This window comes from Canis aureus, chromosome 16, assembly GCF_053574225.1.
Source record: "Canis aureus isolate CA01 chromosome 16, VMU_Caureus_v.1.0, whole genome shotgun sequence".
NCBI lineage: Eukaryota > Metazoa > Chordata > Mammalia > Carnivora > Canidae > Canis > Canis aureus.
In genome coordinates this window covers 30,286,528-30,311,165 of record NC_135626.1, presented here as the reverse complement: position 1 = coordinate 30,311,165, position 24,638 = coordinate 30,286,528, and the positions used below count along the sequence as shown (strand labels likewise).

The window sequence follows — 24,638 nt, the reverse complement described above, 5'->3', positions numbered from 1 at the left end:
CCATCTTCCTTCTGTATCTTCATATGGTGGTCTCTCTTAGTGTCTGTTTCCAAATTCCCCTTCTAAGGTCACCAGTCATTGGATTAGGACCCACTCTAATGACTTCCTTGTGACTTGATTACATTTGCAAATACTTTATTTCCAAATAAGGTTACATTCTGGATCAGGGCTTAGGACTTTGGGGTGGGGGGGCACACAATTCAACCCCAAACGATATTTAAAAGGGTTGGCAGCTGGGCGGGGGAACCCAGTGTAAGAACTGTGGTGATTTATGCCAAGTGTAGGGGCTGAAGTAGGCAGTGGGAAAGGGTCACACCTCAGGTCAGAGCCTCTTAAAGCATGCACAAATGCACTGTAATGAAACCAGCGTGTGGACTCTTACTTCACAATGGGCATAACTGCCCACAGTGGGCAGCACATGGCCCCAGTCAAGTAAAAGACTCCTTACCACCTTCCCTGAATCTTTCTCCCCAGTCCCTGTATATTGGAGTAGAAGAGACACAGGAAGAGGAGGATGTATCCCCAGAATGAAGGAGCAGACCACAGCCCAACTCCCCACTAAGGAACCTAGAGCCATTGGAAAGAGCTACACTGGAGGGAAGGGAGGAGAAAGGCAGGGCCAAATTTACTCGAAGTTTCACTGCATCAGACTGAACCAGGCTTTGTGAACCTAAGTGGACATACGGGTCTGAGATTTGCCCACGATATGATCAAGGGGTGGGGAAAGGGGCTTTAATGGCCAGTAAGTGAGGGAAAGTATTATATGCTTATATTTTTCCTGCTAAGTCAGTTCAGCATAGGAGATGTCAGAATTCAAGTCTAAACTGTGTGACCTGGAGCAAATCTTACACCACCTCTGAGTTTCAGATGCCCCATCTATATATTTTGGCTGATAATTTAACACACACACACAGCCTCTGCAAGACTACAGAAGAACTCTCTACGTTTTGGGGTACGGTTGTTACAGAGGCCCGAATGCGTATTTGGCATTTAGTTTTCCATGTCTTGATTGTATCGTATCAGACAGAGCACTCAGCTTTTCTGAGCTTCAGCTTTTTCTACAAAACAGGGTCGTGAGTCATGGGGTAAATGAGCAGATGAAATGAGATGTGAAATTACTTTTTATTTTGTAAAGTGTCTTATACTTGTAAAATACTTCAGGCATGTCTCCTACTGTCTGTGTGTTTATAATACCAAATAGATGTAACGTGTTGGATTAGGTGCAAGTATTGACATCACTTGAACTGTTATGTGATAATTTGTGATCAGCAACTTGCCCTGGACATTGGATACTTCTGGAAAGCTTTAATAATACTGATGTCTAGGTCCCATCCCCAGAGGTCCTGATTTAACTGACATGGTCCTCAGCCTGGGCATCAGGGGTTTTCAAAGCTCCCAGGGATTCTTTGATGTGGTGCAGTGGATGTTGGGTTGAGAGCCATTGGGTGGAAAGCCCAGCTGTGGAGCCTGAATGACTGACCACTTCCATGTTACATCTTTCCTTTTCTGTTTGCCTCTGACAGTTGTTACCTGCAGTGCAATTTTTGTTGGTGGACTAGAAACATGTAGATTTGGGTTTGATTTTCTGGCTAGTCAGTGTTATGTGTGTGTGTGTTTTTACTTTTCTTTTTGTCTGTTTGATCAGTAATTTATCATTTTCAGCTTACACATAAAATTGCACCTGTCATCTTGAAAAAAAAAGAAAGTTGGCTGATGAGATTCCGAACTCTGATGAGAAAAATAACATCATGATTTGAATCTGAACAAGGGTTTCCACTCCTCCAGTGAAAGAATAGCTTTCATATTTTAATATACTAAGGTATCTCAGGAAGGCCACAATTGCACTATAGGATAGCACATGATATTATTAAATCAGAATAAATAAAGCCCGGCAAAATATTTGCAAGTACTGAGCAGAGAAAGACCAAGAACATCAGTATTCGGGGCAGGGGAAGGGTAGCATGTAGACAGAGGTTGCCAGTGATGAAATGTTTCTGGAAGAGGATTTAAACATGCATAGGAATGGATGAGCCTGCTCAGGGCTGGCAGCTGTTGAGGGGGCAGTGGAAATGCCGTGCAGGAGAAAAGTCAGACTTTGGGAAGGAGCGCCTAAAAGTTTGAGGTCAAAACTGAAGGTACAAAGGCAGATGTGTTCTTAACAGAAAAACCTTCTTGTGGGATGTGTGCCTTCTCTTCCAGCCCAGTTTGTAGGGGCAGCAGTCTTCTGCTCTTCAGCCAAAACAGGAGAGGAGTGCATTTAAATGTACAAAAGGCTGTCCGAAGAGTGTTGAGACTGAACGACTTTCTTCTCTGCCTTCTATCCAGGAGAAGCAAGGATGAAACACCAGATTTAAAAAGCAACTCAGTTACTGACAGTTCTTGTAATACTCTCATCTTAGATGCTTTCTTAACTCCAGGGTGTAATTATCCTTGTACTTAATTGGAGGTTCAGGAGAGCTAATTAGTTTGCTCTATTGTTGCATAATTCAGGCATTCAGTTCAAGCTTCCTTCAGAGCCTTTTCTTTGCTTTTCATCCCAAAGGACCATTTTCCAAAAGGCCCGTTTTTGGCAGGAACTTTCTGGGATGGAGAGAAGGGCTGCAGAGTGGTGCAAGTAGCAAAGCTAGGCAACTGGGAACAGGGAGACCTGGCCCCATCCCTGCTCTGCTGCTAATTCATTTGCAATGTCAGCCAAGCAGCCAGCTTCTCTGGGCATCAGTTTCCTTCCTCATCAATGAGAAGGCAGAACTGGGTCAGCCTTTCCAAAAGCATGTTCCCTGGAACACTGTCTCTCAAGATGCTTCTTACGAAAACGGCTTTGTGGCCTTATGTAACTTCAGGAGATGCTGTGCACCAGGCCTGCCTCACTCAGCACCTGTTCCCACAGAATCTAGTTTACACTATATTTTCCAACCCCCTTTGCACTAGAGTTCCAGATGTGACTTAGGCTCCAAGTAAAAGTGCCTTTGTACAAGATGTGAATCTGGAACTGAGGGAAGTGGGCAGGGAGGCATCCATTTAATTGGCATGGTATGGTTCCTATGACAACTTCCTGAATGCCTGGCTTCCTCTTTGTGGTTAGGCTCCCTTAGCAAGCCAGTTCTCTGCTGTGGTTCTGAAAGTGATTCCTGCAAGCCCAGCATGGAGCTTGCCTTGCTAGCCTTCCAGCAGTTCTGTAAGCTCCCAACTACTTGTTTCAAATCCCTTGCTAATTAAAATGACAAAAGAATGATTTTGTTATCTGCAGCCAAATTTGACTGATACACAGCCTCTTGGGTATTCACGATACATACAAACCTGTTAAATGTTCTAAGATTTCTGGTAATAATAATAATAAAAAACCTTGTTTTACCTAGTATGCTTCAAATTTAGTAATTTTAACTGCATATCGGTTTTTTTGTTTTGTTTTGTTTTTAAGATTTTACTTATTTATTCATGAGAGACACATAGAGGCAGAGACATAGGCAGAGGGAGAAGTAGGCTCCCTAGGGGGAGCCCTGTGAGGGATTTGATCCCAGGACCCCAGGATCATGCCCTGAGCTGAAGGAAGACACTCCACCACTGAACCACCTATACCGGGGTTTATATCATATGTTGGCTATTTCTATACAGTTCATATTTCAAACACTCATGCTATTAAAATTCAGAATGGAAAGTAGTACGTTTTTCTTTGTAGTCTAGCAGTATTTTTTTCTTTATTATCTTTGAGAGGGTAAAAAAGAGGAAAATCTTTATCCTTTAAAAAAATCACAAATTCTGATTCCAACCTTTGCATCCAACCTTCTTGATACAGATTGTGCAGTTAAGGGGTTGATAGAGATAGATTTTCATGTTCCTTCTGCTCCGCCTTCTGCCTTTCACATCTTTATAAGGATTCATTCTCCTAGACGTTTTGATTCTTTGGATGGAAGGAGAGGCTCAAGACTGTAAATTATTGGCAGATACTCTAGGTGATTCTAGTACAGCTGATATGCCATCATCTCTCAGAGTGACTGCAGAGCCTTGGAATGAAACGTCCAGTGCATGCACAGGGCAGTCTTCCTAGAAACCCTTCTCCAGTGACCTGGAACTTCATGCTGAGACCAGCTACCTCAGCAGTCCCTCTGTCTCCAGGATGACTGTAGTTACAAAAGGAGTATTTTAACCCTTTTTAATCAGACATTTTGCTATCGAATCAGGAATACCCCAGTGGGATTGGGTTGCTCTCTCTCCTGCCTCACACCCTGAAGTGGTTCTGTTCTTATACTATTGGAGTTATAGTTTTAAATGTGTCTCTCAAATGACAGTATGAGATCCTTGAGGGCAAGGATTGTGTCTTAATCATCTGTGATTCCTTTGTGTTTAGGATACTACCCAGCACAAGAACACTATTGCTATTAATTTTAAAAAGTTTTTTTTTTAACATCCAGATTCATTCCTCTTCTAAAATGATTACCACCTCAGTACATTTGAAGAGGAAAAGAGGAACAGAAACTTCTAATCCAGGAAGACTTGGAATGAAGAACACAAATAGCAAATTGTTCTCTCAACCCCAAACCCGGTTCTTAAGTCTCTTGCCTGCAAGTACATATGCTTTGTCTCTTTGCCTACAGTTCTTCCAAAGGCGAGACCACCTGGCTGAATGACTGTGGACTCAATCTGAGTGTGTTTCTAAATTTATAAATGCATTATGCTCTAGGACTTAGAGGACTGCTGTGTATAATTGCTGAGACTATGGGTTATTCATGCTTGTATCAAAATGTGTCTTGTCTGAGCTGTCTGGGCACAGGGAAATATTCTGTTGATTGATATGTTTGGTGGACAAAATTTTGCTAGATATCAATTATTGCTGTGTTCTGATTGGCCTGGGCCACTGGAATATGATTTATAAGAGCTCACATGTTTTGACCAGGACCGACTGATAAGTTGAATACTCTGGGGGCTTTAAATGGCTGTAACAGCGTTATCACATGCAGTATAAGTGGTTCAGGAGTTGGAAGAGACCAGTTGTTCCCCTCTGGGAATATTTCCTCTTGTTCTACTTTTCTGTCATGTGCTCCCCAGGGATCACTGCACAGTACTGCATGCTTCATGCTGATTGCCATTCTTTCCCTTAGCAGGGTGGAAGCTGAGGCAGTTAGAGATGGTTTTGAATATATTCTCTTAGGAAAAATCACTCATGAGAGTTTCAGGAACAAAAGCTAAGCAAAATAATGGGTCTGAGGATGTTAGAGCCCAGAGAGACCCAGGAGATAAAAATAATACAGCAGGGATCCCTGGGTGGCGCAGCGGTTTGGCGCCTGCCTTTGGCCCAGGGCGCGATCCTGGAGACCTGGGATCGAATCCCACGTCGGGCTCCCGGTGCATGGAGCCTGCTTCTCCCTCTGCCTGTGTCTCTGCCTCTCTCTCTCTCTCTGTGACTATCATAAATAAATAAAAATTAAAAAAAAATAATACAGCACCTTTACTTGATTGGTAAGAAACTTGAAACCCAAAGATACACATTTAAACTTGGAAGCCAGTACTCTTTTTTTGAATACTATAAGGAGCCTCTGGGATTTTTCTTTCTATAGGAACAATAAGAGAAGAAACTTAAATTGTGCCCTCTACGTACCTCCTCTAAATTTTTCCAAATGGTCTTTAAAAAATAAACAATTGATCTCTCGTGCTGATACACATAGGGGAAGTATCTTTCTTTGAGTTGCCTAAAGACCCCCCACTCTGATACACCACCTGGCACTGTTTCCTTAAGTAATGCCAGACTTCAAAATTAGTAGTTCTCAAAGTGTGGTCCCTTGACCAGCAGCATCAACATCACCTGGGATAGTGTTAGAAAAGCAAATTCTTGCATCCCACCCCAGACCTACCAAATCATAACTTAGAGGTGGTCCCAGCTCTCTGTAGTTTTACAAGCCTTCCAGGTCACTCTAATGTACATTCAAGTTTGAGAACCACTGAGCAATTTTGGCCTCTCCTGATACAATTTTATTTTAAGAGCAATGAGAATATCCTCCATCCTTCAAAAGGCCCTGCGTTTTGCCTGCTGTTGCCTGGAGCGTCTACTCTTTAGATTTATATCTGTGGATTAAGACTTCTAGGTATAGCTTATCCTGGAGTATAAAACATTTTGAATCTTCAGATCCTTCACATATCAGTATGAGCAACCCTATCAAAAAGTTCCTTAAGATTACATTTTGATAAAGTGTATCTACAATGTACTTATAGCATATTTATGATGGAAACCCACTGAAATAAGTGGTTTTAAAAAAAGAGGAGAATTTAGCATAATGGAAGAGGAATGTCTCATGGAATACAAAGACAGAGAGGAAGCAGATCTCAGGAGCTGACTTGAAGCAGGCACTGGAATGTCCACAGCAGCCTGTTTACCCCTTGTCTCTGCTCTGCTTCAGGAGCCTGTTTTATTCTCTCTTCTCGCTCAACAGGCTTTCTTCACTTCTTGGTCTGTATAGGCAAAAACGGCTACAGTTTGCAGCTCTCAAATGGAATGAGTCCAGTCACCAGGAAAGTGCCTGGTCTCAATCTCTCTCCTGGGCTCAATTCCAAGTTTCATAATGGGGATTTCAGCCCAGATAGGATCAGCTCTTGACCTGAAGTCAATCACCTATGTGTTAGGGGTGTGGGAACATGGCATTTGGAAGCCCCTCTCATGGTATGGATAGTAGATGGATAGTTTTCTGAGAAGAGGGATGGACTAGGAAGTTACCCTAATAGAGTTTGAGGACCCTGTCTTGGAAGGACATCAGAAGGAGTTCTTTTGAAGGGTAGAGGGGGCATGGAAAACAGAAATGAAATAGGAGGATACAGTGTCAGTTTCCCAAATTATAATTCTAAGGGTCAATATTTGCTATGGGTTGAATTACCCTTCCAAAAGGTATGTGGAAGTCCCAATTTCTGTGACTTGGGAATGAGATAATTTCAGATGTCTTAGGTTGAGGTAAGATGAGATTATACAGGGGTAGCATCAGTCCTTAAGCCAATATGACTGGCATCCTTATAAGAGGGGATTTTGGACATAGAGACACTGAGGGAAGACAACCACATGAAGTTGGAAGCAGAGATCCTAGTTATGCTGCCATAAGCCAAGGAACATTGGGAGCTCTCAGAAACTGGAAGAGACAAGTCTTCCCTAGAGACTTCAGAGGAAGCATGGCCCTGCTGACACCTTAATCTCAGACTTCTGGCCTCCAGAAACCTGAGACATTATATTTCTATTGTTTTAAGCCACCTAGTGTGCAGTACTTTGTTATGGCAGCTCTAAGAAATTAACACAGCATTCTGTAGCCCTTTCATGCCTATTGAACTGCCACCTGCCCCACGCTCCAAGTGCCACTAAAGGCTAATCTTTTATGACTTTAGACATGATACTACAAGCAGTGGGTGGTAATAGCAAGACTTTAAACAAATAACAAGCCAAATAGATTTTTATTAGTAAAGGCTATTCTGGTTTCAATGTACGTAATGGATTGTGGAGAGGCAAAAATGATGCAGAATACTCAAGAGTGTATTCATGTGGCTCTGTTTCATAAGAGAGCACCTACCCTTGTCGGGCATCTATAATGGTATTTGTCTTTGGTAAAATTCACTCCTTGGATATCTTAGAGGCTTATAATTCAATATGTCTAAAAACTGTCTCACGATGCTCTTAACCTCCTTCAACACAACCACAAACCTGAGTTGCATGTCTTGGCAAATAGCACCAAAATCCATTTGATTTTGCAATCCAGAATGTATGAATTTTTTTCTCTCTCTTTCTTTCCCTTCCATACTATTTCAAATTCTTCACTAAAGATGCTTATTTTACCGCTGAACTTTCCCTCCAATTTGTCATATCTCTCCGTCTCTGTCACCATCATCTGCCCAAGCCGCCATCACCTCTTGCCAGGAGTACTACTGCCTCTCCTCCCATCTGCTTGCCTTTACTCTGCCATTCCCCTCCAATCTGATCTTCACACCCTAGTGATCTTTTCAAAATGCAGATTTGGTCATATCACCTTCATGCTTAGCATATCTTAATAGCTTTCTTTGCTTTAAAGATCCAGACAGAATTGTTAACATGGTCTCCAGCCCCTTCAATGTCTGGTCTTTCCTCAGCTTCATTCCTCTCCACTCGTCACAGGGAATTATCTGAGTCTACTGACTGCATCAAATTCCCTCCTGCCCTGGGGATTTGTTCCTGCTTTCTCCTCTGCTTGCAATACTCTGTCCTATTACCCTACTTAGTTAATTTATATTTCTGCTTTATCTCCTTCTTCAAGGGTCACTTCCTCAGGGAGCCTCTTCTGACTTCTCTGGCCAGGTCAATCCTCCTGTCATATCTTATAGCTCCTTATTAGTGTTTGTCACAGTTGCAGTTTTGCATTTGTCTCAGTTCATTATTTTGTCTTTATCTCATTAGATTGCAAGCTCCATGAGGGGAGGCTTAGCACTGGTGTTTTGCTCATCATTGTAGCCCAAAGTCTCACAGACCCTCAGTGATATTTGAATGAAAAGTGACTAACTAAACACATATTAAATGAGTTGTTTTTGTGGAGTATCTAGTGTGGACTGGGCACTTTATACACATTATTCCAGACTTTATCACAATCTGGAAAACAAGTAGTGATTTTTCTTTTATTTTAAAGATAGGGAAAACATCAGCCTAGAGAAGTAAGTTTACTAGAGATTAGAAAGCTTATAAATGGCATGTATCCAAGATTAAAATCCAGGTCTATATGTTTCTGCAGGTTGTGTTCTTTCAATTATAGAATGTGGAATGTTAAGGCTGGAGGGAATCTGGAAAACATTTTATCTAACACTATCATCCTGCTGGGAAAGAAGCTAGGGCTTAAGGTAAGAAAAATTAAAACATGTAAATTCACATATAGCATCTATAACAGCACAAATAGAAACTAGATCTCTATTGATTGTGTTTGTTCTCTCGTCATATGTCATTTTAACCCTTTAAATAAAGAATGGAAGCAGTGACTTAATGAACATTTTATTTTGCACCATCACCAGTTGCACATGTGGCCATCCAGATCAGGGTCATAGCTAAATTATACTTGTAACAAGGAATTCTGGCAAACTTCTGTGTATAGGGACTGCAAAGGGAAGGATGGGGAGCATGACTGAATGGTAAATAAAACCAGTTTTCTTGATGCTGATTTTCTTGCCACTTACTATAAAGCCATAATCATTACCATAGCAACACAATGTGTGTTGCTATATATCTACACAACATGAATATGTAGATTCCCTAGGGGGAAAATGGAATAAACTGCACCTTTGTGCACCTTTACTTGAAAAAGAAAAGAAAGCTTGTGTAACTCTAGCCTACAGTTGCATAAGTAGGGCTCTGCATCCATGTAGATAATTATTCCAAATGAATCCATAACCACCAGAAGTGAATGATGTACTCACTGAGGCACCATAAAAAGATAATCCATGAATGGTGTGTGTGTGTGTATGTGTGTGTGTGTGTGTGTAAGACAGAGACAGAGAGAGAAATCACAGTATATGGAGATTTCTAGAGAGAAATCCACTTAAATAGTGGTCTCCTTTCAGTATTAAAGCTTCCAAAGTACACTGATTATTAAAACTCTATGTTGTATGTTGTGGATTATTACTCAGGGAATGAAGAAGAGCATTGTGGTTCTAGAATTTACATAGAGGAGAGGCATAGGGTAGCCATCTGATAAGAAGATTGGGATGAGGCTGAATAACCATGGAGACATCCCAGAATATTTGAAGTCTCATCGTGGGTTTCACTTAGATTATATTTCTACTAGATTAGTCTTAGAGTTGGGGGTGTGATTAAACTCCTCTAAAAGACCTCTTTGTACTGCCACTGAGAAGAGCCCTCCGGTTTTCTATTTTACCCCTCCAAGTAAGACTGGTGATGAGATCTGTGGTTTTGGATGTTGCTCTAAGGATAGATGGTTTGCAAAGTCAGCCTGATATCTCAAGTGAGGAGGGGGACATATCACTTTGGATGAAGTCTAAATAATGAGCACAAGAGACCAACTTGGCTTTCGTGGAAGAGTCCCAATTCCAAACCTTTTTGTGATTCTGAAAATAATTGTTAGATTGGATATGCTTATTATTTGTACAGAAATCATTGTTTCTAGAAGCATACACATGGTGATTCTCACTCTGCTGTTTTTAATGTTTTCTATTTCTCAATATACCCATATAAACACAAATGTATCTCTGCCTACCACCTGTCCACCTTCCTATCTACCTGTGTCTTCATTTCTGTTTATCCATCTAGCTAATTCTCTTTATTGAAATATAGATGTGAGTATACATTTATACATCTTTTAAACATCTCCTATACACACATAAACATATATGGGAGGACATACAATAAGCAATAACTAAAATAGAAAACTTACAACAAAAAGGTACATAAGAATTAGGGGGAGCAAGTGAAATGGGTAGGTGGGATAGGTTGTAATTTTTAAATAAGATAATCAGGAAAATCCTCAGTGAAGTGACACTTACATAGTATAAGTGTGTATTATCCAGGAGTGGCTCCTAAATCTCTGAGCAAATGTGAACTGTCTGGTTTAAGTTACATGTTTTTTCCATTGCCTGCTTTTCACTGAGATGTTGGAAGTCTAAGGAAACCCTGCATTGTTAGATCATTTCTTGAATGGGTGGAAGTTTGACTGAGGAAAGCCAGATCCTAAGTTAATCAGAAAGAGACTGTAAAGAACCAGGCTTCAGTTTAAAAAGTGAAGATCCAGACTGGAAAGATCAAGACCAGATTCTGATGGCAGGTTGGCGTCAGCTTGGAGGCATGAAGAAATTGGACAATTTATGGTCAACTAGTGAGGTTGCATCACAATTTCTGGTCTGCACAAGAGCCGCAGGGAAAGAACAAATAAGTTTTCCACTTCTATTTTCAGTTTATGTTGCTTTCCTTTTTATGAATTTCAGACTCCTCAAAGATACGCTTTAGTGGTTTTTCTTTCCAAACAAAATCCAGAGAATGATACTGGAATTTTGTAGATAGAACGGGTGGAAGAGGGCTCACCTGGTCTACAATTCTGAGAAGAATCGTTCCAATTATAGACCAGCTCACTGCAAAGAGGGGGACACAGTGTAAATAAGAAGGGCCCTGGAAAGCACATGTAGGGTGACCACATCCTTCCAGAGTGGGGGAGATACAAGAGAGGTAAAATTATTTGCTTTTTGTAGGACAGTGTTGTAAATCCAACAAGCTGATTCATAGATGCTATCATCACCCTGTAAACACATTAAAAATCAAGTACGGATTCTATTACATGTACCACTCAACAATGATAAAACCTCGAGTTGTCAACAGCCTAAAAAAATTCTGATTACTCATTATATTAATTCTCATTGTCCTTATTATCATTGCTATTTTAGTCTCAGTCACGTTTCTTTCAGGTCTTGGACACTGAGGTCTTTTAAATGTTTTCTGATTTTATTTAAGGATGATTGCATTGTATGAAATCCTTCAAAGGCATCCAAATTCCTTTAGGATCAAATTTTAAATAAATGGCATATAAGATACAATGAAGTCCTTTTGATCTGTTCCCTGCCTACCTCTCCAACTTATCTTCTGTTGCTCTCCCACAGGCATCCTCCTGGCCAGCTGTCAGAACAATTTTATGCAATTTCCTGAATAAATCACACGTTCTGTGTAGCAATATCTTGGCTCACTACAATTTTTTCTGCCTAGAACATCCTTCCCACTCTCACCAACTTGGCTTGATTGGTCACTTCCCCTTGATAGTTTCCTCAGCCTTTCTTTATCCTTCAACTAAATTGGGTTTCTAGACTCAGCACCCCAGGCATACCTCTGCCATGGCCCTTACCAGTTTGGAATGTAAGAGTTGCCCATTTTGTTTTCTTTTACAGCAGACTAAGAATTGGAGAGCAAGTTGAAATGAACTCTTACCTCAGCTTCTAGAATAGGACTATACCCAGTGTTCACAGTGGGTCAATATATGTGCATATGTGTGTGAAATTGAAGTATTGAAGGTCTTAAATATTGCAATATCCATAAGGCAAGGAATGGAAACCTGGCAACTTCCTGCAGTCATTAAACTAGTGTTAGTGACAGAGGTGGGGCTCAATAAGTCATTATTATTACTATTAGAAGAAGAAATTTCCAAGTTCAGCAGTTCACTATGAGAAGTTAATAGGTACTACTGACTTCTCCATAACCCTGCAGGGGACAGTTAAATTTGAGTGGGGAGGGTTAAATGGCTTTCCAATTTCATTCACTTAACTAGTTTTTAAACACTCCATCCCTACTGTCTTCAGATTAATTCTAACCAGAATGAATATTGTTCCATAAATAGAATTGATCTCATTGGAACACGGTAGAATATTTTACTCTTGATCTAAGATGGACCAGCTAATGACTCCATGCAAGGTCACGCTGTGGCCAGATCAAGAAGCAAGTGGAGGGCAGCCCAGGTGGCTCAGCAGTCTAGCGCCACCTGTAGCCCAGGGCCTGATCCTGGAGTCCCGGGATGGAGTCCCACATCGGGCTCCCTGCATGGAGCCTGCTTCTCCCTCTGCCTGTGTCTCTGCCTCTCTCTCTCTCTCTCTCTCTGTCTCTTATGAATAAATAAATAAAATCTTTTTTTTTTTTTTAAAGAAGCAAGTGGAGTCTGTGATTATAGGACACACAGCTGGACCTGACTCTTCCCTCTAGGCTTCCATCCCACAGCTGATTTCCCAGGCTCTGGGATTCCCCCTAACTACACCGTGGGCCAAATGGATCTCTATCTCTACACCACTGTTGACCAGAAGCTCCCTGCCTTGTGTCTCCTCTCAGGGCTTTTAACTGCCTTGCTAATCTTTTTTCAATGAATTCTTGTTAAGCTGTCAAATCCATAGCTTCATAGGGCTTTGAGTTTTAACCCTTGGAAGTGATCTAACACAGTCCCTTCATTGTGCAGAGGAGAAATCGAAAGTATAGAGGCAGGAGGTAACCAGTTCCAAATCACAGAGCTGACAGAGGCAGAAACACCATCTGGATTCTCCCTGACGTGACAGCATAGTTCCACAGACCTCGCCTCACATGCCTGCCGAGCCATTTACTGATCACAGAGTTATGGAAAAGTTCCTCCGTCATGTTCTATGTAAAATCCAGAAAATGGGAGCTTCCACCTGACTGACAGCGCGGTTATGAGGACTAAATAAGAAAATACACATAATGAACTGAGCATAGCCCCTGACTTGTCGCAAACACTTAACACATGCTGGACAGTTTTACCCCCACGGTGCCAGGCTGAGAATCTCAGGGCAGGATCCCAGCAGGTATTTGGAGTAGGTTCCCTTTTCTTAGATCTGCCAGTGGGTATCCCTGATTTTGACCATTTACAGTGCCCTTTGCACGTAGGTCTTTCAAGAGTAATCGAACATTCCTAACAATTAATGCTTTGGGTTTTTTGCACTTGGCCCACTTGTGAAAGAGGAGCCCCTTTAGCCTCTTCCCTCTCATTTGCGCTTCTAAATCATAACTTTCTCTATCTGTGTCCCTGGCTCTGTGGACAATTTCTTCTGACGTTTGCTATAGTTGGAGCCAGCTCTGTGGAGGGTTTCTGCAGAATGCTCAAGGGGGCAGTGTGGTAATGCCAAAGAAAGCAGCCTCGCCTCGAGGAAAGCCTTGGCCAGTTTTACATGAAAGTGTTTACTCTGGAAATTAAATTATATTTGGGATTTTTGGTTTCCCCTCCCCCACCCCCGCCGTGGGAGGTTTCGGAAAGTTACTGTGGTGACCATTGCAATCAGAGGGCTGTCAGCATTTCAGCTCTGTGCAGGCAGGCTCGGCAGGCTCCTTCAGCACCCGGGCCCCCAGGGACCCTATGCACGTGTGGGGGGCCCTGTGCCCAGGGCGGGGTGGATCCTGGGCATGTGGGGGGCTGGGCCCCCCACACCACTGGTTCTGCACTCCCCTCCCCACACATACCTTCTCCCATCTCCAGCCACTTTTGGATCAACAGCTGAGCATGAATTTCAAACTTGAGTTGGATAGTTTGAGAGGGTTATTTTTGTTTGTTTGTGTGTGTGTTTTCCAAAATATTTCTGAAAGTAGCTCTTAAAAATGCCCCCTGTGTATCCATGGATTCATGCATATTCATAGCTTGTTCCTCTAGGTTTGGTTCAAGGTTTTTTTCTCTGTGAAATGAGGCATTAGATAAGTTCCCAGCTCTGGCATTCCAGAGTTCTAGGTATTTAAGAATATAGAGAAATCTATGAACAGATCCAACCCTTGGGACATTCCTCCTTTCTTTGTGGCTTCTCCCAACAAAATCAGTCAACACTCCTGATAACTTGAAGGTGAACAATTTCTGTTCTCCAGATATCCTACTCTGCTAACTCATTTTCACCACCAAATAAACATTTATTACACACCTTATCGTGTGTCAGGGATTGAGTTAGGTCCTTTGTATAAAATGGTGAAGAACACAGACACAGTCCCTACTCTCATGAAGATTGCAGACTATTGGAGATATGGACGCTAAACAAATAATCACATATATAGAGAGAGGGTAATTACAAATTGAGATGAGTACCATGCAGGAAAAGCAAATGGTAAGGAAGATAAAGTATACATTTAGAATTTATACTAATTTAGATTTAGGGCCCAGGGAATGAGGAGGTGATTTGTTAGCTGAGACATAGGATATAGGTAGAAGTGGCACACTATGTATAAGAACTTAAGGTTCAAACCAAATTATTGACATAAAATGGCTGATCATAAATGGGAACCATGATCCTATCTTTTGATATCCAAGGAAGAAATGAACTCATTCTCATTGTCAGTGAATGCTAGTAGCAAATTCCACGATAATGATTGGACATAACTTAAATTTTTAAAAATTCATAACATCCAATAGTGAGAAGAAACTTGACAGGTCATCTGATTCAGCTCTCTTCTTTAGGAATTGCCTCAGAAATATGCTGAATAATCTTCAAGATCCTGCCAGGGGATTCAGTCACTTAATTCAGTCACTCTTCCCACTTTTGACAATTCAACTTTCTCCTCTCACTGACTTCTTTGATTTCCCCTTACTTAGATTTCTCTTGCTAGACGGTACATTCTGTGAGGGCAGAAATTTTGTCTTCTTTGTTCATTCATAGATCTTAAGTGTCAAGAACAGTGCCTGCCACAGTAGCTTCTCAAAGCACATTTGTTGAATGAATTAATTGAGATTAATTTAGACCTCTGTAAATTTTTGCTTACTGGCCCAAGTGGATTCTCCAGAACAACAAAGAATAAATCTAACATCTCATACAAGGACAATCTTATAATCATTTGGAAATAGTTCTCATTTTCTAGTTCTTCTCTCTGTTAAACACCCTCATAGATGTGGCTTTGAAACTGTCAGTTTTGATCAACAATTAGGATCCAACTTGGCATGGTAATTAGACCAAATATGAATCTTCTTTCTTCTATTGTCATCTATCACTTATCTGTGTTTTTAACTAGGTGTGTTTCTTCTTTTAACCCTTCATCTTTCATGCACTAATAATTTACTCGAAATGATTCTCTCCAAAAGTCATCCCCCTCCCCCCCAGTTTTAACTACTGTAAAAGTGACAGTGAAGGTGAAGGCAGGGCAAAAAAATAGAAAGAATTTGTGTAGTCTCACACATTTTTCTGAACTTTAAAACAGTTCAATCCCAAGGTGATACTGTAGTCAAACCCCCGTCTGGCTTTAGGATCAAACATTGATAAGAGACTAACCCTTAATCAGCAGGTCGTATAGCAGCAGAGCTGGAAGTTGGGAATTGAGCTAACAAGAAATGTGTTCAGTTTCTAACTGCCGGGGATCAATTCCAGATCAGCTTATCCCGTGGTAAAAGGTAAACAATCACTTTCTCAACTTTTAACTGTCACACATAGGAAAGAGTTCACATTCTCCAGGATAAACCAAACAAAATAGGACTATAATTCAATCTGCACTGTGATTCTCTGTGCTATGCAATTTTATACAATAGAATAGTATGAGGCATGTAAAGAAGCTAGATAATGACATCCATCATTAAAAATTTGGAAGGAAACTGATGTACAGATGAACCAGCTTTTGTTAGTTTGTATTAAAGATTTTATTTATTTATTTATTTGAGAGGAAGAAAGAGAGTGAGTACACAGTGGGAGGGAGTGGCAGAGGGAGAGGCAGAAGCAGACTCCCTTTTGAGCAAGAAGCCTGACGTGGAGCTTGATCCTAGGTCCTGGAGATCTTGATCTGATCTGAAGGCAGATGCTTAACCAACTAATTGAGGTACCCCTCAATTTAGCTTTTTAAAAATTTTATTGTATTGTGGTAAGAACACTTCATCTGAGATCTACCCCCTAAACAGTTTTTAAGTGTACCATACAGTATTGTATTGTTAAGGGATAAGATGTTTTACAACAAATCTGTAGAATTTGTTCATCTTGCTTAGCTGAAACTTCATGCCCATTGATTATTAACTACCCATTTGCCCCTCCCTCATTCCCTGGCAACCACTCGTCCCCTCTTTGATTCTGTGAATTTGACTATTTTAGTTTTCATAGGTGGACTCATGTAGTATTTGTCTTTCTGTGACCATCTTATTTCAGTATAATGTCCTTAAGGTTCATGCATGTTGTTGTATATTACAGAATTTTCTTTAAAAACTGAATAGTATATTCCATTATATATATATAAATATATACATATTTTTATTTTATTTTACCATATAAATAAATATATATATCACATGTACTTTATCAATTTATCTCTTGATGGACATTAAGATTTTTTTCATATCTTGATTACTGTGAATATGCTACATTCTGTAAATTGCCATTGGCATTGACTCTGTAGATCACTTTGAGCAGTATGGACATTTTAACAATATTAAGTTTTCTAGTCCGTAAACATGGGATCTTTTCATTTGTTTGTGCCTTCTTTTTTTGCATCAAAATATTTTGTATTGTTTAGTATACAAATCTTTCACCTTTTAACTTACTTTATTCTTAAGTAGTTTATTTTTTTTTGTATTTTTTTTATTGGAGTTCAATTTACCAACATATAGCATAACACCCAGTGCTCATCCCATCAAGTGCTCCCCTCAGTGCCCGTCACCCAGTCACCCCATTCCCTGCCTACCTCCCCTTCCACTACCCCTTGTTCGTTTCCCAGAGTTAGGAGTCTCCAATGTTCTGTCACCCTCACTGATATTTTCACTCATTTTCTCTCCTTTCCCCTTTAATCCCTTTCACTATTTTTTATATTCCGCAAATGAATGAGACCATATAATGTTTGTCCTTCTCCGACTGACTTACTTCACTCAGCATAATACCCTCCAGTTCCATCCATGTCAAAGCAAATGGTGGGTATTTGTCGTTTCTAATGGCTGAGTAATATTCAATTGTATACATAGACCACAGCTTCTTTATCCATTCATATTTCAACGGAAACCAAGTCTCCTTCCACAGTTTGGCTATTGTGGACATCGCTGCTATAAACATTGGGGTCCAGGTGTCCAGCCGTTTCACTGCATCTGTATCTTTGGTAAATCCCCAGCAGTGCAATTGCTGGGTCATAGGGCGGCTCTATTTTTAACTCTTTGAGGAACCTACATTTTTCCAGAGTGGCTGCACCAGTTCACATTCTCACCAACAGTGCAGGAGGGTTCCCCTTTCTCCACATCCTCTCAAACATTTGTTGTTTCCTGTCTTGTTAATTTTCACCATTCTCACTGGTGTGAGGTGGTATCTCATTGTGGTTTTGATTTGTATTTCCCTGATGGCCAGTGATGTGGAACATTTTCTCATGTGGTTGTTGGCCATGTGTATGTCTTCTTTGGTGAAATTTCTGTTCATGTCTTTTGCCCATTTCATGATTGGATTGTTTGTTTCTTTGCTGTTGAGTTTAATAAGTTCTTTATAGATCTTGGATTCTAGCCCTTTATCTGATATGTCATTTGCCAATATCTTCTCCCATTCTCTAGGTTGTCTTTTAGTTTTGTTGACTGTTTCTTTGCTGTGCAAAAGCCTTTTATCTTGATTAAGTCCCAATAGTTCATTTTTACTTTTGTTTCCCTTGCCTTCATAGATGTATCTTGCAAGAAGTTGCTGTGGCCAAGTTCAAAAAGGGTGTTGCCTGTGTTCTCCTCCAGGATTTAGATGGATTCTTGTCTCACATTTAGATCTTTTATGCTTTTTGAGTTTATCTTTGTGTAAGGTGTAAGAAATGGTCTAGTTTCATTCTTCTGCATGTGTATGTCCAATCTTCCCAGCACCATTTATTGAAGAGACTGTCCTTTTTCCAGTGGATAGTCTTTCTTGCTTTGTTGAATATTAGTTGACCAGAGAGTTGAGGGCTCATTTCTGGGTTCTCTATTCTGTTCCATTGATCTATGTGTCTTTATTTGTGCCAGTACCACACTGTCTTGATGATCATAGCTTTGTAGTACAACCTGAAATCCGGCATTGTGATGCCCCTGGCTCTGGTTTTCTTTTTCAATATTTCCCTGGCTATTTGGGGTCTTTTATGATTCCACACAAATCTTAAGATGATTTGTTCCAACTCTCTGAAGAAAGTCCAGGGTGTTTTTTTTTTTTTAAGATTTTATTTATTTATTCATGAGAGAGAGAGAGACAGAGAGAGAAGGAGACAGAGAGACAGAGAGGCAGAGACACAGGCAGAGGAAGAAGCAGGCTCCATGCAGGGAGCCCAACATGGGACTCTACCCCAGGTCCCCAGGATCACACCCTGGGCTGAAGGCAGCACTAAACTGCTGAGCCAACCTGGGCTGCCCAGTCCATGGTATTTTGATAGGGATTGCATTAAATGTGTAAATTGCCCTGGGTAGCATTGACATTTTCACAATATTAATTCTGCCAATCCATGAGCATGGAATATTTTTCCATCTCTTTGTGTCTTCCTCAATTTCTTTCAGAAGTGTTCTGTAGTTTTTAGGGTATAGATCCTTTACCTCTTTGGTTAGGTTTATTCCTAGGTATCTTATGCTTTTGGGTGCAATTGTAAATGGGATTGACTCCTTAATTTCTCTTTCTTCAGTCTCATTGTTAGTGTATAGAAATACCACTGACTTCTGGGCATTGATTTTGTATCCTGCCACACTGCCAAATTGCTGTATGAGTTCTAGCAATCTTGGGGTGGAGTCTTTGGGTTTTTTATGTACAGTATCATGTCATCTGCAAAGAGGGAGAGTTTGACTTCTTCTCTGCCACTTTGAATGCCTTTTATTTCTTTTTGTTGCCTGATTGCTGCGGCTAGGACTTCTAGTACTATGTTGGATAGCAGTGGTGAGAGTGGACATCCCTGTCGTGTTCCTGATCTTAGGGTAAAGGCTCCCAGTGCTTCCCCATTGAGAATGATATTTGCTGTGGGCTTTTCATAGATGGTTTTTAAGATGCTGAGGAATGTTCCCTCTATCCCTACACTCTGAAGAGTGTTGATCAGGAATGGATGCTGTATTTTGTCAAATGCTTTCTCTGTGTCTATTGAGAGGATTATATGGTTCTTGTTTTTTCTCTTGTTGATATGATCTATCACATTGATTGTTTCATGAGTGTTGAAACAACCTTGCATCCCGGGGATAAATCCCACTTGGTCATGGTGAATAGTCTTCTTAATGTACTAATGGATCCTATTGGCTAGTATCTTGTTGAGAATTTTTGCATCTGTGTTCATCAGGGATATTGGTCTATAATTTTCCTTTTTGGTGGGGTCTTTGAATTAAGGTGATGGTGGCCTCATAAAATGAGTTTGGAAGTATTATGTCCCTTCCATCTTTTGGAACAGCTTTAGTAGAGGCATTGTTTCTTCTTTAAACGTTTGATAGAATTCCCCTGGGAAGCCATCTGGCCCTGGACTTTTGTGTCTTGGGAGGTTTTTGATGACTACTTCAATTTCCTCCCTGGTTATCAGCCTGTTCAAGCTTTCTATTTCTTCCTGTTCCAGTTTTGGTAATTTGTGGTTTTCCAGAAATGCATCCATTTCTCCTAGATTGTCTAATTTATTGGCATATAGCTGCTCATAATATGTTTTTAAAATCATTTGTATTTCCTTGGTATTTGTTGTGATCACTCCTTTTTCATTCGTGATTTTATTAATTTGAGTCTTTTCTCTTTTGTTTTTAATAAGGCGGCTAATGGTTTATCTGTCTTATTAATTCTTTCCAAGAACCAACTTCTGGTTTTGTTGATCTGTTCTACAGTTCTTCTGGTCTCTATTTCATTGAGTTCTGCTTGAATTTTTATTAACTCTCTTCTTCTGCTGGGTGTAGGTTTTATTTGCTGTTCTTTCTCCAGTTCCTTTAGGTGCGAGGTTAGCTTGTGTATTTGAATTCTTTCCAATTTTTTGAGGGATGCTTGTATTGTGATGTATTTTCCTATTTGGACTGCTTTTGCTGTATCCCAAAGATTTTGAATGGTTGTATCTTCATTTTCATTAGTTTCCATGAAACTTTTTAATTCTTCTCTAATTTACTTGTTGACCCATTTATCTTTAAGCAGTATGCTCTTTAACTTCCACGTGTTTGAGTTTCTTCCAAATTTCTTCTTGTGATTGAGTTCTAGTTTCAAAACATTAAGGTCTGAAAATATGCAGGGGACAATCCCAGTCTTTTGGTATCAGTTGAGACCTGATTTGTGACCCAGTATGTTGTCTGTTCTGGAGAAAGTTCCATGTGCACTTTAGGAGAATGTATATTCAGTTGTGTTTGGATGCAAAATTCTGGGTATATCTGTGAAATCCATCTGGTCCAGTGTATCACTTAAAGCTCTTGTTTCTTTGGTGATTTTGTGATTAGAAGATCTGTCATTTGCAGAAAGTGCTGTGTTGAAGTCTCCCAGTATTAATGTATTATTATCTAAGTATGTCTTTACTTTGGTTATTAATTGATTGACATGCTTGGCAACTCCCACACTAGGGGCATACATATTCATGATTGTTAGGTCTTCTTGTTGGATAGACCCTTTAAGTATGATATAGTGTCCTTCTTCATCTCTTACTACAGTCTTTGGGATAAACTTATCTGCTATGAGGATTGCTACCTGAGCTTTCTTTTGAGGACCATTTGAATGGTAAATGGTTCTCCAACCTTTCATTTTCGAGCTGGAGGTGTCCTTAGGTCTTAAGTGAGTCTCTTGTAGACAACAAATAGATGGGTCTTGCTTTTTTATCCAGTCTGAAACCCTACATCTTTTGATGGTATCATTAAGGCCATTCACGTTCAGAGTTACTATTGAAAGATATGAATTTAGTGTCATAATACCTATTCAGTCTCTCTTTTTGTGGATTATTTCTTTGGGTTTCCTCCTTTTTTTACAGGGTCCCCCTTAATATTTCTTGCAGAGCTGGTTTGGTGGTCACATATTCTTTCAGTTCCTGCCTATCTTGGAAGCTCTTTATCTCTCTTTCTATTCTGAATGAGAGCCTTGCTGGAAAAAGTATTCTTGGCTGCATGTTCTTCTCATTTAGGACCCTGAATATATCCTGCCAGCCCTTTCTGGCCTGCCAGGTCTCTGTGGAGAGGTCTGCTGTTAATCTAATAGTTCTCCCCATATAAGTTAGAGATCCCTTGTCTCTTACTGCTTTAAGGATTTTCTCTTTATCTTTGGAATTTGCAAGGTTCACTATTAAATGTAGAGGTGTTGAATGGTTTTTATTGATTTTGGGAGGAAGATCTCTCTATCTCCTGGATCTGAATGCCTGTTTCTCTCCCCAAATTAGGGAAATTTTCAGCTATGATTTGTTCAAATATACTTTCTGGCCCTCTGTCTCTCTCAGCGCTCTATGGAACCCCAATTATATGTAGATTTTTTTCCTTCTGAGGCTATCATTTATTTCCCTTAGCCTTTCCTCATGGTCTTTTCATTGTTTTTCTCTTTTTTCCTCAGCTTCCTTTCTTACCATCAACTTGTCTTCTATGTCATTCACTGTTTCTTCTACCTCATTAACCCTCATCGTTAGGACCTCCAGTTTGGATTGCATCTCATTTAATTGATTTTTAATTTTGGCCTGATTAAATCTAAATTCTGCAGTCATGAAATCTCTTGAATCTTTTATGCTTTTTTCCAGAGCCACCAGTAGCTTTATTTATTAATTGTCCTTCTGAATTGGCTTTTTGACATCAAATTGTAATCCAAATTCTGTAACTCTGTGGCAGAGCATACTGTTGCTGATTCTTTCTTTTGTGGTGAGTTCTTCCTCCTAGTCATTTTGCTCAGTGCAGAGTGGCTGTATGAGTGGGCTGAATCAAGAATATCAACCACGACCTAAGTAAATTTCACCCTCGATGATTCTGACGAGGTCAGAGACCAGAAATTGAAAACAAAGATCAGAACAAAATAAAGCAAAAGGACCACTAAAGTGAAAAACAAATTTTAAAACAAAATAGTAATAAATAAAAGGCCAAGAATCCCAAAGAAGAAGAAAAAAAGGAGGGAGGGGAAGGGAAAAAAAGAAAAGAAAAATGCAAAAGAGGAAAAAAGAAAAAAGAAAAAAACAGAAGAAAAAAGGGGGTACTGGAAGATGGTGGTGGTGATGAAGTTGTAGTGGAGGGAGAATGTAGTCTACCTGAGGGGTTCTAGAGGGTGAGCCTCTTGGTTTGGAGTATATTAAGTTTTGTATGTTAGAAGATGCTCAGTCCCAAATTTATATAAACCAGAAATACTTGTAGAGGGCCGCAACATTGACCACCAAAACATAAATGGGATAAAAGTGGGGGGCACAATGGGAAAGAAGAATCTCACAGAATGAACCAGCATGGTATAACACTTGGTTCTGGGTGCATGCTAGTCATGTTTTAGAAGGTATTAACTCCTGCCATTGTAAAACAAAATGAGGCAGAGAAAACAAAAAACACAAAACAAAACAAAACAAAACAAAACAAAAAAACGTTTTGTGTATCTCCCCAAATTAAATTGAGTATGTTGAAGGGAATCTAGAAGTGGAAAATATATCTAAGACTTATAATTATAGAAATATGAAAGTCAAAAAGGAAGAAACTTAAAAATGAAGAGGTGGTAAAACATTGTAGTTAAGGTGGGAAAAGAGAAAAAAATTGGAAATTTATAGCTTGATATAAAAATGAGTTGTCATGGATAAAGGAAGAAAAAAAATAGGAGGGTTACCCTCTAGTTCTATATACTGTAAATCCCTTGACTTCCCCTGGAGCTTTCCAGCGCTGCTTGGTCAAGAACTTGCTTTTCCCCTGTTCTTCCAGCTGGTCTTCTGGGGAAGGGGCACTGATTCTCAGGTGTGTGCACCTGGGGGAGATTGCCTGCCCTTGCTGTGTGCCGGGCTCAGTGGGAGCTTTACCCCATGAGGCCCCTGTTCCCTGGCGGCTCCACCCCTCCCAGACATAGGGTGAATGAAATGAGGAACAACACTGGCGGTGGCCAGGACTCCAGCTCTGGAGTCAGCTCCCCAAAATAACTACCACAGTCTCCCAGTCTGCACTTGCCTAGGTGCTCCAGGGCAGCGGGGCGGGCTGATCTGCACAGCTTGGGGGCGCCCCGTGGCAGGAGAGTCCTCGCTGTCCTGTGCACTCCCCGCCTCCGCCCTTTCTGGGGGGAGTGCAGGATCCTGGGCTGTGTCTGCCTGTTGCCCTGGGATCCGGGTCCTGTGCTGCTGGTATCCCGCTCCCCGGGCCATGGCTCCCAAAGGCAGCAGGGCACAGACCCCTCCATCCAGAGCCCCTGCCTGACCAACTGGCTTATACCCAATGCCCTGCCGAGCACATGCCCCAACCCTTTGAGATCGGCCCCTGGTGTGTGGTGCACTCTCCCCCAGGTTGCACTTCCTCTATTAGTGTCTCTGGGAGACTGGAGGCTCCACTGCCCCTCCTGCAATCCTGCCCGAGTTCCCTGTTAAGCACCTTTCTGTCCGGGAAGAACCTGGTGCGGATTTTTAAAGTTCCCACTTTTGGGATCCCTGGGTGGCGCAGCGGTTTAGTGCCTGCCTTTGGCCCAGGGCGCGATCCTGGACACCCGGGATCGAATTCCACATCAGGCTCCCGGTGCATGGAGCCTGCTTCTCCCTCTGCCTGTGTCTCTGCCTCTCTCTCTCTCTCTCTCTCTGTGACTATCATAAATAAATAAAAATTAAAAAAAAAAAAAAGAATATTAAAGTTCCCACTTTTCTGGGGCTGGGTTTTCCTGTCCAGGAGGCTCTCAATAGGCCTTAACCCGGCTCCTTGGGGGCCCCTCCTCCACTTGATTCTTTTTTATTTTATTTTTTTTTTCCGCCTTCCTACCTTGTTAGAAGCAAAAACCCTTCTCTCTGTAGCGTTCCAGCTGTTCTCTCTTTATTTTTTTATTTTTTTTAATTTTTATTTATTTATGATAGTTACAGAGAGAGAGAGAGGGAGGCAGAGACACAGGCAGAGGGAGAAGCAGGCTCCATGCACCGGGAGCCCGATGTGGGATTCGATCCCCGGTCTCCAGGATCACGCCCTGGGCCAAAGGCAGGCGCCAAACCGCTGCGCCACCCAGGGATCCCTGTTCTCTCTTTAAATCTCAGGTCGAGTTCATAGGTTTTCAGGATGTTTTGAAAGTTATCTACAGGGATGCCTGGGTGGCTCAGAGGTTAAGTGTCTGCCTTCGGCTCAGCTCAGGGTGTGATCCTGGAGTCCCAGGATGGAGTCCCACATCGGGCTCCCTGCAAG

The 24,638-nt window shown here is 41.0% G+C and overlaps 1 long non-coding RNA gene across 4 annotated transcripts in view; it reads left to right on the top strand.

Annotated features, from left to right (window-relative positions):
- The first annotated feature begins 212 nt into the window (after window positions 1–212).
- Window positions 213–24,638, top strand: part of LOC144286325 (uncharacterized) — a 50,211-nt gene continuing 25,785 nt past the window's right edge. Inside the window, exons 1-3 of one of the 4 annotated variants that reach the window (XR_013354382.1) lie at window positions 216–952; window positions 8,724–8,829; window positions 11,587–11,922. This is a non-coding gene — a long non-coding RNA (uncharacterized LOC144286325). Of the gene's footprint in view, window positions 953–8,723; window positions 8,830–11,586; window positions 11,923–24,638 lie in introns of those variants that run through there. The other 3 variants (XR_013354383.1, XR_013354380.1, XR_013354381.1) reach the window with 3 other exon arrangements.